General features: G+C 42.3%; 1 non-coding gene across 1 annotated transcript; it reads right to left on the bottom strand.

Moving 5' to 3' along the window:
- Positions 1 to 5041: 5041 nt before the first annotated feature.
- LOC112833501 (U6 spliceosomal RNA) lies at positions 5042 to 5148 on the bottom strand. Its single transcript, XR_003210652.1, has one exon. It is a non-coding gene; the product is annotated as a U6 spliceosomal RNA (small nuclear RNA).
- Positions 5149 to 8278: the final 3130 nt, after the last annotated feature.

The raw sequence follows: 8278 nt of genomic DNA, 5'->3' as shown, positions 1-8278 counted from the left end.
ACAAGCAGGGGAGAGGCAAGCAGAGAGAGAAGGCTCTCTGCCGAGCAAGGAGCCCGATATGGGACTTGATCCCAGGACCCTGACATCATGACCTGAGCCAAAGGCAGCCATTTAACCATCTGAGCCACCAGGCATCCTGCCTTTTCATTCTCTGAACAGTGTTTCACAAAGAACATAGTTCTTCTTATTTTTTTTAAGTCTCCCCTCCCTGCATATAGTTGTTAATTTGAAGAAATTCGTTCCTCAGTTTCTTCTTCTATGAATCATGTTTTGTTGTGATATCCAAGAAATTTTTGCCTAACCCAAGTTCACAAAGATTTTTCCCTATGTTTTCTTCTAGAAGTTCTATGGTTTTAGGTTTTACATTAAGATTCTATCATGCAGTTTTAGTTTAAAAAAAGTTAAATATATACCTACCATATGACACAGCTATTCCACTCTTAGGTATTTAACCCAGAGTAATGAAAGTAATGTATATGAATGTTCATGGCACTTTAATTCCCAAAGTGGAAAGAATCCAAAATGCTTGTCATCAGGTAATGGAAAAATTGAGGTAAAAATAAATTGAGATATATCCATACAATGGAATACTATTCAGCAATAAAAAGAAATACACTATCCATGGAATAATAAAATAGATGAATCTCAAAATAATTATGCCGAAAGAAGCCAGACAAAAGAGTACATACTGTAGTGTTCCTTTTATTTTTTTATATGATTCCATTTATATAAAATTCTAAATAATACAACCTTAGAAGATAAGTGATCAGCTGGTTTAGGGACAACAGGGAGAAGCCAGAGGGAGGGATTCCAGAGGGATGAGAAGAAACTCTTGGGGCTGAAGAATATGGTCATAATTTTGATTGTGGTGTTGGTATGCTTTCTTTGGCAGCATGTATACTAAAATTGGAATGATTGTGGTGATGGTTTCACAGGTGTATGCATATATCAAATTTTATCAAACAGTACAGTTTGAGTATATGCAATTTATTGTATGTCAATTATACCTTAATAAGCTGTTAGAAGACAAAAGTTGTTGTTTTGTTTTGTTTTACAGTGGCTTTTTTCAGATATAAACAAAGTCCACACATTGCATTTGGTTGCTGTATGTCAAATAAAGGGTCAGCTCAGCAGGCTTGTGATGTACAAACTGTACCTTGCAAAGGAAAGACTGTCCCTTAAGTGGCCCCTGGGAGATAACTTCCGAGCCCTTGGAGCATCCAGACTGATAAGTGGGGCTTACTAAGAACTTTTCAGGATACCCCAAGATTTTCTTATTCTCCAACCCCTCTATAACCCTTAGATCAAATCCCCAAGGAAGAGTTTCTACTCTCCCATGAACTCCCTGCTTCCCCAAAGTACATCTCCTGATCTTACTGTTTACCTCCAACTTACCAAGGAAACACTCCCAGATTGGCTGTTGTACTCCAAATCTTAAAAACCACAATCCCCTTTCCCTTCATTCCTGAAGGTTATTTTCCCTGGATGGAGAGTTCTGGGTCAACAGTTCTTTTCTTTCAACACTTGAAAACTGTTTTGCCACTTCCTTCTGGCCCACATGGTTTCAATGGAAATCTATTGTTTTTACCCTACAGGTAATGTGGTATTTCTCTTTGGCTACTTTCAGGGTTTTGTTTTTGTTTTTGTTTTTTTAGTGTCTGGAAATTTGACTAGGACTATGATTGGTCTTGTGTGGATTTCATTGAATTTATCCTATTAAAGAAGTCACTAAACTTCTCGAATCTCTAGATTTTTGCCAAATACAGGAATTTTTCAGCCATTACTTCTTTGAATACATTTTCTGCTCTGCCTTCTTTCTCCTCTCCATCCAGGAGATAAAGGCACTGATGTGTTCTTACTGCTTTGTGGCCTGGCAGCCAGAAGCAGGAGAGGTAATAGAGCTGCTGCTGAAGAAAGTATGAAATAAAAAATAATGGCTTTTGCAGCACATAGTGGGTATTTGTGTGTATTTACACATGTACATACCCAAATGAATCTTATCCTTTAAATTCTGGAATAAGTTTTAAAAAGATAAATTCTGAAATGAGTTTATATTTTTATTCCAAAGTTCTGCCATTCATTCCAAGTCAGACTATGAGTAATAGTATCTTATAATTATATCTCATCTTTTAGCAAAGAAGATACTACTATCTTGATCACTTAATTCATCAGAATTGGTCCTAAGTAACTTTTGAATCTTTCCAAAAAAAAAAATCACATTTATTCTCTCTCTTTTTTTTTTAAGATTTTATTTATTTATTTGACAGAGAGAGAGCCAGCCAGAGAGGGAACACAAGCAGGGGGAGTGTGAGAGGGAGAAGCAGGCTTCCCGCCGAGCGGGGAGCCCGGCGCGGGGCTCGATCCCAGGACCCTGGGATCATGACCTGAGCTGAAGGCAGACACTTAATGACTGAGCCACCCAGGCACCCCTCAAATTTATTCTTAAAGGACGTATTTGTTATGATCAAGGATATAGAAAAGAATGTACCAGCTTCTGAAGTCACAAAAAAATGTTGGAGTCACAAAAAGATGTTGAGAAATCATGATATTCTTCAACAACTAAATAACTTCCCAAAGTGATTACTTTAAAGGTGATAATACTTGTGGTATTTTAATTTTGGCATATTTGCTATTAAAAAAACTAGTCATGTTGTTTTATGACCACTGTGTTTATGTGCTCATATGTTAAGACTATTGAGGCTACCTGGGGGAGGGGAGTATTAAACCTTGCACTTCCTAAAAATTCTTTTTTTTTTTTTTTTTTTTTACTTTATTTGATGGAGCAACATAGCAAGAGAGGGAACACAAGCAGGGGGAGTGGGGGAGGGAGAAGCAGGCTTCCAGCAGAGCAGGGAGCCGGATGCAGGGCTCCATCCCAGGACCCTGGGATCATGACCTGAGCCGAAGGCAGATTAATGACAGAGCCACTCAGGTGCCCCAACACCTCCTAAATATTCCTGATGAATTTAAGAGCAATTCATAGGTGCAAGGACTATTACAAATTGGGGAACTGTATTAGGAGATATATTTATAGATTCATATCAGAAGGAAACCATTTCCCAATCCACATATTGAGATAATTTGGAATACATGAGAAGACTGCGTTAGTATCTTTTAAACAGATTATTGATTTGATGGTAATTTAGCATAGTAAAAACTAAGAATGACAAGGTAAACATATTGAGCCCAATAATGTAAAGGCTAAATAATGGACTTCTAAATCTTCAAGTAAAATTTTCCAAAAGCCATGTTGTCCTTTGCTAATTGCAAATTAAGTAGTTCTAACTATTTTTTTGAAATACAAGGCTTGTTAGGTAGTATTTTATTTAAATATACAGAGAGGGCGCCTGGGTGGCTCAGTTGGTTAAGCGACTGCCTTCGGCTCAGGTCATGATCCTGGAGTCCCGGGATGGAGTCCCACATCGGGCTCCCTGCTCAGCAGGGAGTCTGCTTCTCCCTCTGACCCTCTTCCCTCTCGTGCTTTCTATCTCTCATTCTCTGTCTCTCAAATAAATGAATAAAATCTTTAAAAAAATAAAAATAAAAATAAAATAAATATACAGAGAATTCTTTGTTGAAAGGTGAAACATTTTCCTCCTTTGATATTTGTTTTCTTTAAGTGTAAATAAACAGAGGGGCGCCTGGGTGGCTTAGATGGCTAAGCGTCTGCCTTCGGCTCAGGTCATGATCCCAGGGTCCGGGGATGGAGCCCTGCATTGGGCTCTCTGCTCCGCGGGGAGCCTGCCTCTCCCTCTCCCTCTACTGCTCCCCCTGCTTGTGCTCTCTCGCTCTCTTTGAAATAAATAAAATCTTTAAAAAAAAACAAAACAAAAAGAATCACCTGGAGAACTTAAAAAAAAGTGTAAATAAACAGAAATGGATTTTATACAGTTACCTTTTTATTTTTTTAAGGTTTTATTTATTTATTTGACAGAGAGAGACACAGCGAGGGTGGGGGTGCAAGCAGGGGGAGTGGGGGAGGGAGGGGGGGGGGAGAGGCGGGGGAGTGGGGGAGGGAGAGGCGGGGGAGTGGGGGAGGGAGAAGCAGGCCTCCCGCGGAGCAGGGAGCCCAATACGCGGGGCTCCATCCCAGGACCTGGGACCATGACCGAAGGCAGACGCTTAACGACTGAGCCACCCAGGCGCCCCTAGAGGTTTTCATTATTTTGACATTATTGTCCTCAAAATAACCTTACCAAATCGGCATTTTTTTTTAAAGTAAATCTCTATACCCAGTGTTGGGCTTGAACTTAAGACCTGGAGATCAAGCCAGCCAGATGCCCCCCAAATAGGCATTTTTACCCCTATTTGGTAGAGGAGGAAACTAAACTTAGAGAGGTCATGTAACTGCCCAGTGTCACAGATGGAATCGGCGGAGCAGGCGTTCAAACCCGGGTGCAACTGACTCCAACATTCATTGCCGTCCCCTTTGTCCCCACTATACTAGAATCTTTTATCTTGAGGGAGTTGGTAGGTTTGCCGATGTAAAGAGCCAATCTGGTTTCTGGGAAAAAAAGAAATAGGTGATCACTTATACTAAGCTTAAGTAGTCTCCAAAAAAGCCATTTAAATGACATAAATTGGGCGCCTGGGTGGCTCAGTTGGTTAAGCGACTGCCTTCGGCTCAGGTCATGATCCTGGAGTCCCGGGATCGAGTCCCACATCGAGCTCCCTGCTCAGCAGGGAGTCTGCTTCTCCCTCTGACCCTCTTCCCTCTCGTACTCTCTCTCTCTCATTCTCTCTCTCTCAAATAAATAAATAAAATCTTTAAAAAAATAAATAAATAAATAATAAATAAATAAATGACATAAATTTATCAGAGACCAGTATGTTTTTGGACATGAAAAAGACCAATAGTTCTATTCAGAGATACCCAGAGGTTTTATTATCAGCCACTATTTTTATTTTACAAGGACCTGGGATAGCCTACTGCCACTACCAGTATACACAAAGATTTTTAAAGGTCCTAACTCAATACCTTCCATTCCCTAGAAATAAAGTCAAGTGTGTGTGTGTGTGTGTGTGTGTGTGTGTGTGTGTGAGAGATATGGGACGCTTCACGAATGTGCACGTCATCCTTGTGCAGGGGCCATGCTAATCTTCTCTGTATCATTCCAACTCTGGTATATGTGCTGCCGAAACAAGCACAAGTCTGTGCTTTCCGAAACATGCAGGCCCCAGTTTTCAAAATTATATCCGGCCGGATTGTCTGGCTTATGCTGTGATAATGAGTAGCTCCAAAAATCTTGTTTAGTAAAATCAAGGTTTATTTCTTGCTCATACAAAATTTGTCGTGGGTCTGGGTGGCTCACCAGGACTTCCCTCCTCCTACCCCAATCCACTATGGTGACTCAGAAACATAGTCTACTTCTGAGTCCATGTTTTAGCTCTTCCAGTTCAACCCAAGGCGTCTTCCACTAGTGCAGTGATCGGGGCAGCAGAGAGACTTGAGAATTGCAAACAGCTTTACACTGCCACAGCCCAGAAATGATTTGTCACTTTTGCCCACATATCGTTAGTCATAATCATCACATGACCCTGCCCACTTGCAAGGGCATCTGAGAAAAAGTCTTCTGTGTATCTGGCAGAAAAGAACAACATATTGTTGAACGCTAATAATAGCTACATAATAAATCTGCATTATGTGTCTTTTAGGCATAGAAATAGCCTATAAAAGGCTTGTTCCAGATAGGTAACCGGGGCCATCAGGACCCATCTTCCCTCAACATGCTTCTTGGGCTTACCAATGCAAAATACTCCCATTTCTCCAGCTTTTCTCCTCTCTTCGCCTTTAGCGAGAGGCCACACAGGAGCATGTGAGGGTGTGATGTAGGGGACAGGAAAGAGGAGGCGCTCAATGAAGAAAGGAAAGAAGGAAGGGAGAAATAAAACCCAGAGGCTCCTCTTCACTGCCCCACCTTGGGCTTTAAAATTATCGTAAATCCTATTCCATTTCTTCTTCCCCCTACCCAAGCCCCCTCCTGCTCTTTTTTTTTTTCTTTAAGATTTTATTTATTTATTTGACAGAGAGAGACACAACAGAGAGGGAACACAAGCAGGGGGAGCGGGAGAGGGAGAAGCAGGCTTCCCGCGGAGCAGGGAGCCCAACGTAGGGCTCGATCCCAGGACCCTGGGACCGTGACCTGAGCCGAAGGCAGACACAGAATCTACTGAGCCACCCAGGCACCCCCCTCCTGCTCTTTAATAAATGCCCAAGAAAGCTGGAATCTGGGACTTCTTTTGAACATAGATGAATCCTATTATATTCTAGAAATATTGAAAGACTTGATATTAGCACCTATATGGAAATTTTGCCTATCACTACACCACAGTAGTATAAGAGGAAAACACAGAGAAGGTAATAGTTTTTTTTTTTTAAGATTTTATTTATTTATTTGACACACAGAGAGAGAGAGAGAGAGAGCCCAAGCAGGGGAAGTGGGAAGCAGTCTCCCCGCTGAGCAGGGAGCCCGACTCCCGACTCGGGACATGATCCCAGGATCCTGGGGCCACGACACAAGCCAAAGGCAGACGCCCAACCATGTGAGCCACCCAGGCGCCCGATAATAGGGTTTTTATTTTTTTTAAAGATTTTATTTATTTATTTGAGAGAGAGAGAATGAGAGACAGCACGAGAGGGAAGAGGGTCAGAGGGAGAAGCAGACTCCCCGCTGAGCAGGGAGCCCGATGCGGGACTCGATCCCGGGACTCCAGGATCCTGACCCGAGCCGAAGGCAGTCGCCCAACCAACTGAGCCACCCAGGCGCCCCCGATAATAGGGTTTTTAAAAATTACCTATTACCTTTTTGTTTTAGTCAGACTTTAACTAATTGGATGAAACCTGCCCCTAGTAAGGAAGGGAGTCTTCTTTAGTCAGCCTGCAGATTCAAATGTTAATCTCATCCAGAAGTACCTTCATAGAAAAACCCAGAATAGTGTGTGGCCAAATATCTGTGCAACCCAAGTGGCTTCGTCAAGTTGACACACAAAATTAACCATCATATCTATTTTCCCATGGTTACAATTAGGAAAATACCTAAGCAAATCCCAGTAGGTATATGATTAAGAGAGGTGATTGGAGAAAGCTATGAGAATCTGTTCTATTCCACGCTACTGTATTCCTGCCTTCCCAGCACACAGGGATTAACCTTTGTTAAATGAGTGAATTACTGGCATAAGAAGAGTAGCTCTTTTAAATGCTGTGGAGAGTGAAGAAGGCAGACCTGAAAGACTGAGTAGGACCTCCCTGGGAGTCCTTAATCTCCAGAGAAAGACACTCCCTCTTTTTGTTCCCACTCTGCCTTGAGAACCCTATCATCATGTTTATTATTTCAATAAGAAAATGGTCCTTTTTTAAATTGGGAGAATGCCTTCTTATACTATTCATTATGGGAGAGAAATGTTACTTGTAACAGCATTTTCTAAGAGCCAGAGGTTGCTTATTTTCTACTCCATTTCCCATTGAGACAGGGAAACTGAAGGACCCCATAAAAGGCTGCTTTGTTTTGCTACCGCTACTCTTTTTTTTTTTAAAGATGTTATTTATTTATTTGAGAGAGAGAGAAAGCAGGAACAACAGGGAGAGGGAGAAGCAGGCTTCCTGCTGAGCAAGGAGCCCAACGTGGGGCTCCACCCCAGGACCCTGGGATCATGATCCAAGCAGAATGCAGATGCTCGACAGAGCCACCCAGGCGCCCCTGCCTTTTGTTTTTTAGAATTATTTATTTAAGAGAGAGTATGCATGAGCAGGGTTGGGGTGGGGGAGTGGGGTGAGGGGTGGGGGTGGGCAGGCAAAGAGAGAGGGAGAGAGAACCCTAGCAGACTCACATGATGCTGTGATCACAACCTGAGCTAACACCAGGAGTCAGACGCCCAACAGACTGCACCACCCAGGTGCCCCTTGCTGCCTCTATTCTCACTAGGACCTGCACCCCGCCTCACACAATGACTTACTGTACTTCCTCCTTGTAAAGGTCAAGGAGTTAATGATTACTTTGGAGACTTCCAGCACAATAGAAAGCATCTAAGGTGACTGGGTGAGGTCATCATGAAAGTTTTCCAAGACCACTGTTTCCTTACACCTTGATGCCAATACCCCTAGCTCCAGGGCATAAGTGACTTTTTTTTTTTTAAGATTTTATTTATTTTTTTGATGAAGAGAGACTGAGCAAGAGCAGGAACACAAGCAGGGGAAGTGGCCGAGGGAGAAGCAGGCTTCCCGCTGAGCAGGGAGCCTGATGCGGGACTTGATCCCCCAGGACCTCGGGATCATGACCCA

This window comes from Callorhinus ursinus, unplaced genomic scaffold (genome assembly GCF_003265705.2).
Source record: "Callorhinus ursinus isolate GAN/ISIS: 27379988/994484 unplaced genomic scaffold, GSC_fseal_2.0 scaffold25, whole genome shotgun sequence".
Taxonomy (NCBI): domain Eukaryota; kingdom Metazoa; phylum Chordata; class Mammalia; order Carnivora; family Otariidae; genus Callorhinus; species Callorhinus ursinus.
The sequence above is the reverse complement of the archived record's forward strand: the minus strand, read 5'-3'. Positions and strand labels throughout refer to the sequence as shown.